This window comes from Canis aureus, chromosome 25, assembly GCF_053574225.1.
Source record: "Canis aureus isolate CA01 chromosome 25, VMU_Caureus_v.1.0, whole genome shotgun sequence".
Classification (NCBI taxonomy): domain Eukaryota; kingdom Metazoa; phylum Chordata; class Mammalia; order Carnivora; family Canidae; genus Canis; species Canis aureus.
In genome coordinates, this window is record NC_135635.1 from 32616707 (window position 1) to 32627335 (window position 10629).

Here is a 10629-nt window from a genome sequence, read left to right on the forward strand (position 1 = left end):
TGCGCCACCCAGGGTTCCCTCTTCCAGCACTTTGAATATATCATCTCACTCTTTCCTGGCCTGAAAAGTTCCTGCTGAGAAGTCTGAAGGTCTTTTGGGGGTTCCCTTGTATGTGATGATTTTCTTTTTCTCTTGATGCTTTTAAATTTTTCTCTTTGTCTAAAGTTTAAATACAAGGAAGAAAATTAAAACAAAAAAATGTTACTTAAATCACCAATTGTGATGATTGGTGTCTGAAATTACTATGTGCAAATAGCCAAGTGAAATAAATTAGAGGCATAAAATTCCTCAAGGAAAAGTATTTTTTTTAGATATGTCATTGTAAATCTACAAAACCAAAGGAATCAAATTAAAAACCACTAGAAACAATAAGATAATTCAATATTGTGACTTGCTAAAAATTAAAATACAAAAAAGTGTAATGTATTTCTGCATATAAGCAATAATCAGTTGGAACATATAATGAAAGTATAATAAAAGGAAAAAATCCGATTTTATTTTTTAAGTAATTATTTTTTAAGATTTAACTTATTTATTTGAGAGAGAGAAAGCATGCACAAGAGAAAGAGCGTAAGCAGAGGGGAGGGGCAAAGGGAGAGGGAAAAGCCAACTCCCCACTGAGCAGGGAGCCTGATGCAGAACTCAATCCCAGGACCCTGGAATCATGACCTGAGCTGAAGGCAGGCACTTAGCTAACTGAGCCACCCAGGCACTCCAAAAAATTCAATTTTCAACAGCAACAAAAAGGTTTTAATACTAGGGAGAAAATTAATCCAAAATATATTGAATATGTATTTTTAAAATTAAACTTATACCTCAATAACATAATTTTTTATTTGACTAAGTTAAATAACCTTTAATTTTAAGTCCATTTCTGTACTAGTATTTGTGGTTAATGATCAGAAAAATAAATATGTAAGGAGAGCAACAGAAATAAAGATCACATAAAACATTACCTTTCTTTCTTTGCTTATACATAAGTAGGATAGAATCAGAAGCAATGTAGAAAACCATCAAAATTGTTATTGCTTCCCAGCCATGTTCTGACAATAGAACCTAAATATGAATCATTATAGGAATCAAGTCTCTTTTGCATAAAGCCATTTGTATAGAACCAGGAGATTATTGTTGGTTTGAATTTATAATAGTAACAATGGTACATTTTAGCTAGACCTATAGGTAATGAGATATAGTTTATATATCAATTTTCAAGAAATGGAAATTTTTCCCCATTACTTCCCATTAAAAAAGTCACTTTCCATTCTGCCAACAATACCTTGTGCTTTTTTTTCTGTCTAGCTCACTTTAGCTAATCCTTTGGTATTTAAGGTCCAATACTATGTCAGGAGAAAACATCTACCCAACAAGATCCATGATCCTTTGATATCTCTTGACTAAGCTATTAATGGTTCTTTCATGAGTGATTTATGTTTAAAATCATATCCAAACCCCAAAAGAGACTAAACCCTAGTGGATCATGGATCTGGGTTCCCCATGGACTGTGGACATTGTGTCAATCACCAACTGAGGAGAATTTGTCATAAACAGATAAATGGAGCTGTGATTCTGAGTATTCATCTGCTCAGAATGGCCAAACAAATTCCAGGTAAAGATCAAAACTTTAAGCTTCTAAAATAACTAAGTAACTCATTAAGTTTTTATATCAGTTTATATCCATGCAGCAGTAGTTTTTATCTCCTTATAGTTTGAAGAATTCACTATAGACAATTTTGTTGATATGTGTATCATCTAGGTATATGGAAACACACTATTCTTTTTGTTTTGTTTTGTTTTGTTTAGATTTTACTTATTGACTTATTTGATACAGAGAGAGAGAAAGCATGAGCAGGGGGAGGGGCAGAGGGAGGAGCAGGCTCCCTGCTGAGCAGCAGCCAAATGTGGGGCTTGATCCTAGGACCCTGGGGTCATGATCTAAGCCAAAGGCAGACACTTAACCAACTGAGTCATCCAAGTGCCCTTGCTTACACTATTCTTAAATGAGCATTTAATATATTTAAGTTGATCTTACAATTTGCTAAAAGAGAACCCTTCCTTGAGGTAAAAGAATCAAATTAACATGGGTATTTAATAAGAACGAACTAGGGGTGGTAGAAGGGGAGGAGGGCGGGGGGTGGGAGTGAATGGGTGACGGGCACTGGGTGTTATTCTGTATGTTAGTAAATTGAACACCAATAAAAAAAAAATTAAAAAAAAAATAATAAATAAATAAAAAAAAAAAAGGAAAAAAAAATAAGATTTACTGGTAATTGATTGAAATAATTAATTCAGCCAAAATCATCCAACCAGCCGATAGCATATAATTAAATACCATAACTTTTTCTAGATTTAAAAAAAATGTAGTACCAGCTCTAGATAAAACCTAGGTATATCAACTCTATTCAGCTACAAAATTTACTGTTTCACATATATTCAATTTGAACAATGTGAGGAATGCAGATATTCCCATTTGTATGCATATGGCAGGTGGCTTCATGCAAAATTAATAGCAGAACCTAGATCTTTATGTTAGTCATGCAGTGAGCTCTTTTTCTTTGTTTTGCAAAGTAGATGATACATGTTAGCAATCTTGATATAACTTATACACTGTTAGAATGAAATTTATGCAGGACCCATAGAGGCAGTGAAAGAAACAATATATTTCTCAATTTACAACACACAAGTCAGAACTTAAAATTTCTTATGTCAAGTGGGACTGAGATGTAGGGACATCATAAAATTTTTTTTCTATTTATTTTTTTCCATATATTGCTTTGTTAACTTTCTGAAGAGATCCATTTGGAGAAACATAGCAATTCATAATTTGAGAGTGATGTAGTAATTACTCAGAAGTATATAAAATTTCCCTTTTATTGTTATCTATAAACTGTTTACAAGGAATTTTAATTTCCTCTAATTATTAATTATCCCTACCACTGCATATTTAATATTTTGGTAGTATCTCTAGTACTGCCTCCTAGGATAGCTGTAACCCAGTCCAACACCTTGAATCTGTCTAGATCTTTTCAAAAAAACCACTGTCTTTGATAAAGTTACATATATTCTGACCTATTAAGAGACTAATTTCCTGGTGCATGGTGGATTTGGCCTTTTCAGTGAAATTTGCATTACTCACCAACCAAAGAGATTTTTGCCAAGAAGAAATAAATGAAGCTATGATTCTAGTTGGAGATTAATTGAAAATTGTGCCGCATTAAATCCCAGGTATGAATCCATGTTTTGAATTCTAGAAGGATCATAGTATGCTTATCTTTCCTGTTTTCACCAATTCAGAGAGATGGTTTACATTCAAGAACTAGAATATAATGAAGTTAAAAGGGCTGCATCAACTGATCCTAAATCTCACAGCTTAGCACTTTCAGTGACTCCAGATCCTCTGAAAAAGCCAGATGAATCTGTAGTAAAGGCTCTTGCATTCAAACAGAATTGGAGGATGATCCATGTTAAACGGTACATTTGGGTTCATTATATGTTGTCAATTATATTTCCATCACCAACAGAGCAGACTTTTGGAATGAAAATCTATATGGGGGTTATAATTCTCTTGGAGACTCATCTAAGAAAGATGGCACACTGAACCCCAAATATTATATCCAGATTTTAATTTAACATTAACTTGGTAATATAAATAATTTCACATTTAATACCGATATAATTGAGGGAAGAAATTGGAATTACGAAGAGAATTTCCACAATTATTCAAATTTTATTATATTGATACTTAATGTGAAATTGTTACCAACTTAAAACCAGTGTGGCCTTTCTTCTCCCTATACTTTTAGTCAACAAATAAGGATGTCATTCAAAAACTTACACTTAATTTAGTTGGAGCTGAGTGACACATAAACTGATACTATACTAACATCCACAAAAATATTGCTTATATTTCCCCCATAATTAGTAGATTACCAAAAAAGTAAGTTTACTACTGAGATAGATAAGAATTAATTAACTGTGGCAAAACACATGAAAAGCAAAAACAATATTCATCAGCAATTGCAGCATGGGTTGTTAGTTAAGGCAACCTTAGGCTCATGCAGTGATTTGAAGGTTGAGCTCAGTGTGGTAATAGAGTATATTAACAGCTACATTTCAGGTGCATTACTTGTCATGTGATGACACCATATGGAGAAGTCCCTGTTTATATGCTGCTAGTAAATATGGAGAGCTACTGGGATGAACAAAAGAGAACAACACTGTTTCTGCCCTCCTACAGTTACTTTTGTTGAAGAAAGAAAATGTTTAAGAAATGAATAAAGTATCGTGGTTGGCACACAGATAGCAAGGAGGAGGAGTGTACACATGAGGTCAGAAAAATAAAAAGGATCTGAATTATATAATAGTGACAAATTGGAACCTAAATTTCTAATAACAGGGAATCAATTAAAATTTAATGCTAAAATGATAAAGAAGTATGTGTATTTACTATATACATATATATACTTATATACACAAATTTTTATTTTTAAATTTTTTAAGTTTTATTTTATTTAAGTAATCTCTACACCCAATGTGGGGCTCAAATTCATGACCTGAGATCAAGAGTTGCATGCTCAAGGTGCCTGTGTGGCTCAGTTGGTTAAGCATCTGCCTTTGGTTCAAATCATGATCCCAGAGTTCTGGGATCCAGCCCCACATCAGCTCCCTGATCAGCTTCTCCCTCTGCCCTTCCCCTTGCTTGATCTCTCTCTCTCTCTCTCTCTCTCTCTCTCTCACACACACACACACACACACACACACACACACACTTGCTCTCCATTCTGTCTTTCAAATAAGTTAAAAAAAAAAAAAAAAAGAGTTGCATGCTTTTCCAACTGAACCAGCCAGATAGGTGCCCCTATAATTTTTAAATGTCTGCAACTTACCAAGTAAAAAACAGGTAAACAGTATGTATATTTAGGTTGCCTATTGGTAGAAAAGTATATATTTATATGTGTCTCTGTATGTAAAAATCTTAGGATGTACACTGAAATCTTAATGGTGTTCATCCTTTCATGGCAAGATTTTAGAGAATTTTACAGAGTTTTTATTTCCTTCTTTTAACCAACATAAACTTTTTACATACAAATATATTTTCTATAAATATGTATCATATTAGTTCAAAGTAGTGTTTCTTTTTAAGCTATGTGGAGTGTGAATTAGATTCATCATAAGAACACAACTAAATGAGAGGGTCATCAGCAATCCTAACAGGCAAATCCTGTAAATGCTAAAAGCTTGCAAAAACAGTTGCATGTAGGTAAAATTGTTAGATACTCCATTAAAACAAGAGGAAGATTCTTTTTTTAAAATAGAAAATATATCCTTCTTTGATTTGGAGAAAAATGTGGGGAAATCATTTTAGAAAATAAAATATGCATCCATGGTCCTTTTTTCCTGGGCTTAGAAAAAAAGAGAGTTTGAATATTCTGAGAATCACTTAGAATGTTGGAATGACAGCTAAGATCTTTCTTGGTGTTGATGTATATTGAGTGAATAGTGGATGAGTGAGTCAATAAATGAATGGATGAATGGATGGATGGATGAATAAATGAAGAGGAGATTCTAAAAGAATTAAAAGTTGAAAAGCAATAAAACAAAACAATATTCCTCCCCCAAGAAAGAGCTTCCTGGTGTTAATACTCCCTGGCTATCACATACTTCTCTCTTTCATCGTCTACTGGTTCCTCTGCCTATAGCTGATTTATTTGTTGCATAAACTACAGTCTCCTGTATTTAAAAAAAGTAGCTTTGGAGCCTGAGTCAACTGGTCAGAACACTCAACTCAAAATGTCTTAAATATAATGAAATAAACACCTTACATAAGAACATATGAAGGTATAGTGGTGCTGAGGCCAGTGGCTCAGTGGCATCATCCATGCTGGCTTCATCTCAGGTGGCTGGTGAGATGGCTGCTGCTGCTCCAGGTATCTCACTTGGACACCTTTATGTCCAGAGGCAGAAAGAGACTACTTCTCCCCTCATAACTCTTCTTTAAGAGCAAAGGAAACTTTGGAGGGGTCCCTAAAAGATCTCCCCACATATCTCATTGGCCAGAATTATGTCACGTGGCCATGCCTACACTGATCATAAAAAAGGCAATGGAACTACCCCAGGTAGATCAACGAGTTACCCCCTGGGGCCGGGGGAGGGGCCATGACTCCTCAGAGGCTCAGGTTCACAAATACCTGAACAAATTATGGTTCTGGAAGGAAAAGGGAATGACTTTACCATCATCATAGGTGTCTTTAGCAACAGAGAGATCAAATTTAGTGGCTGTTTTTAAAATTCTGGCACTTCCCCGCCTTTTTTCAGCAGTTGGGACTCTATCTAGCAATCTTTCTCTTATATCTTTTATGGTATATACTGTTACCACATCCTCTTCAAGTTTTTTCTGCTGCCAAAAGAAAGAGAAAGAAAGTGTGCCATGTTATACTTGTTGCTACATGTTTTACCTGTGTGGCAGTTTATTATGTATTAAATATTTTCATGAGCTAAGATACCTCTAATTGGTATCTCATTGCAATATAGTAAACTGTTAATTATGGATCCATCTTTTTTGACATAAATTAAGCTGGGTTTATTCTTGCCTTGACTAAGTTGTTTTAACAGTAAGTAATTTGGGATATAAATTACTTAAGTAACTTTCCACAAAGTATTTTTCTATGAAATCAGAGCTTTTAATTACCTTAATTTGATTCTGGAAGAACTTAACAGAAATTTAGATATTTAAGTATGAAGTTGTCTTGTCTTTCCTTTCATCTTCTAGTTGTTGTATTATTATTACACTCTTAATACAAAATTCATTTTCTGTTTCATATATAAATTAGATTAAATAATATGATTTCTTGAGAAAATGAGAGACTTACTTGCATTGTTCACAGTTCAAGCATTCCTTCCTTAATGTAGAGAGGTATATGGACAAATATCTATTGTACACTTTATTTTTTTAAAGATTTATTTATTTATTCATGAGAGACAAAGAGAGAGGCGGAGTGAGAAGCAGGCTCCCTATGGGGAGCCTGATGCGGGACTCCATCCTCGATCCTCAATCCTCGAACCCCAGGATCACACCCTGAGCGGAAGCCAGATGGTCAGTCACCAAGCCACCCAGGCATCCTGCATAATTCCTTATTATTCCCTTTCTTTCCTTTAACCTTCATACACACAGAACAGCTTTGCACTGGGCCAATAACACCACTTAAGGCTAACTACTTTCCTTTTTCCTTCACAAAATTGGACAACAGCCCTTGCCGTATCAGGTCATTACTTGTTTATTGCTCAGTTAATTGAACATCATATAAAAATTATCTGACCAACGGGGGGAAAATTATCTGGCCTTCCCACCTAGGCAAGCTATGAGCTAAGGATCTGAGAACCCCTAGTCATGGCATAAAGGAAGAGAAGAAAATTTAAAGACAAAAATTCAATAGTAGATTCCACTTCCAGGGAAATGGGATAGAATGTACTTGTCCTTATTCTTCTGCTAGGTACACCAAAAAACCTTGGACATTATATGTAAAACAAAAGAAGACTCCGAAAGGTGAAGAGAAAAAGATAGGTTAAAAAAGGGAATTCAGAAAAAAAAAAAAAAAAAAAGGGAATTCAGAATCTATTGAACAACCAGGTGGTGGGTTCTCTGTGTTTTTGGTTTTTGGTTTTTAGTTTATTTTTGGCTTATATATCCCAGATATAGAACTGAAGGAGTTGGCAAACTGGATACCCTAACAGTGCAGACAAAACAAGTACCAACAAAAGTCTGGAACAAGAAAGAAAGGGCAGCCTAGCAAGACAGAACATTTTTAGGCAATAACAGCTCCATTCCAACCAAATATCACAGAAAAAACTATAACCTTACCCCCACTCCTACCACAGAAAAATTGGGTGGGGAGCCCAGATTTCCACCCTTGTCAGTCTATCAGAAGGTATGAGTGAATATCTAGATTTCTACCACCACTGGGCAGTAATAAGTTTGTGTCTCTCCCTTTGCCTACCAGAATGATGTTCAAGGAAGCCAGATAAAACATACGGTTAAATAAAATCCAGAGTCTCATAGTATAATACCGAAACGTTCAAATTTCAAGAGAAAATCATATTCTACCAAGAACCAGAATAATCTCAGACTGAATGAAAAAGAAGATAATCAGTAGATGCCAACATTGAAATGATAGAGATATTAGAATCATCCATCCAATATTTTAAAGCAGTCATCACAATACTTCATGTAAAATTATAAATAGTCTTGAAACAAATGAAAAATAAAACTTCATCAAAGAAATACAAGAAATAAAAAAGAACTGCACAGACGATTCTTTGAAGACAGTGAAACTATTCTGTAAGATACTATATTGGTGGATATTTGTCATTATACATTTGTCCAAACCTATAGAATGTACAATATCAAGAGTGAACTCTAATTTAAACAATAGATTTTGAGTAATAATGTGTCAGTTAGGTTCATCACTTGTAACAAATGTACCATTCTGGTGTGATATGGATAACGGAGAAGGCTATGCATGTAGTGGGGTAGGGGGTCTGTGGACATATAGGTTCTCTTTGTATTTTCTTCTCAATTTTTCTGTGAACCCAAAGTTACTCTTAAAAAATAAGGTCTGTTAAAAGAACCAAATGTAAAATTTAGAACTAAAAATACATTAACATAAATTAAAAAATCAGTGGATAGGCACAAAATATAGAGGATGAAGGAAGGAATCCGTGATCTCGAAGATAGAACAAAAGAAATGGCCAGTCTGAATAACAGAAAAGCAATAGACCAAGAAAAACAAACAGAGCTCCAGGAACTTATGGGAATATAGCAAAAGATCCAACAGTCTTGTCATTAGAATCCCAAAAGGAAAAGAAAAAGGAGGGCTAAAGAAGTATTCAAAGAAATAATGTCCGGAACTTCTCAAATTTGGCAAAAGACATAACCTAAGTTTAATAAGCTGAGTGAACTTCAAAGAGGATAAACCCCCCCAAAAAAAAAAATTTCCTACCAAAGCACATTAAAGTCAGACTTCCGCACATTCAAAGCAAAAATTCTTTAAAGCAGTGAGGGAGAAATAACACCTTTTATTTAGAAGAAAATTCCAAAGACAGCACATTTCTCATCAAAAATCATGAAAGCCAGAAAGAAGTGGCAAATTTTCAAGTGCTGAAAGAAAAGAACTGACAACCCAGAATTCTTGATATAGCAAAAATACACTTTAGGAATGAAGAGGAACTCAAGACATTATCAAGCTAAGGAAGGAACACTAATAGAATTTATCGCCAGCAAACTTGCTCTAAAAGTGAGTGACCCTAGAAGTTCTCTAAACTTAAAACAATAGAAGGGGGACACCTGGGTGGCTCAGTGGTTGAGCATCTGCCTTTGGCTCAGGGCATGAACCCGGAGACCCAGGATTGAGTCCCACATTGGGTTTCCTGCATGGAGCCTGCTTCTGACTGTGTCTCTGCCTCTCTCTCTCTCTCTTTCTGTGTCTCTCATGAATAAATAAATAAAATCTTTAAAAAAAATAGAAGGAATCATGAAATATCACATGGGAAGAAAGAACATGGTAAGCAAAAATATGAGTAACTACAATAGACTTTTTTCTCTAGGGTTTCCTAAAATATTTTTGATTGTTGAAACAAAAATTATACCACTTTCTAATGTGATTCTAAATATATATAGAGTAAATATTTAAGACAGTTGTATTATAATGGGGGAGAAAAAAGAATGTAAAGAGGAGTAAGTTTTTGTTATTCATTTGAATTGATTAAATGGAGACACCAGTAGACTGTTATGTATATATAATACCTAGAGCAACCTTAAAAAGTTATACATAGAGATATTCTCAAAAACACTATAGATAAACCAAAACAGAATTCTACAAAACTTTCAAGTGACCCACAGGAAGACAAGAAAAATAAAACACTAAAAATAAAAACAGAGAGAATAGAAAACAAATGCAAAAAAATGGCAGACATGTCAATAATTACATCAAATGTAAATGATCCAAAAAACAAAAGTAATCTTGGCAGAGTGGACTTGAAAATATGACTATGTATCTAAAAGTACTCATTTCAAATATAGACATACAGGTGGGTTGAAAGTAAAAGGATGCAAACATTTCTATCATACAAACATTAAAGAAAAGCACAAAGGATTATATTAATATCAGATAATGTGAACAACAGAGCCAAAAAGAAACAAATGAAACCTCACCAGAGTTAGGGAGGAACATAGTATAAAGATAAAATTATGCACGCAGAAGACATATTAATCTTAAACGTGCTTGCACCACATAACAGAGCTGAAAAATATGTGCAGCAAAAACAAATAGAAAAGAAAGGAAAAAAAAAAGACAAATCTACAATCATAACTAGAAACTTCAACATCCCTTCTTCAATAATTGATAGAAAAACTAGACAGAAAATCGCAAAGATATGGAAGTCAACAGCACCATCAAACAAGATCTTATAAATGTTTATAGAACACTCCACCCAACCAAAAAAACCACATTATTTTTAAGTGCTAATGGAATATGTGGTAAGATCATATTCTGGGCCATTAAACTTCAATATTTAAAAAAATTTAAATCATATAGAGTATGTTTTCTGGCCATTATGGCAACAAACTAAAAAATCAAC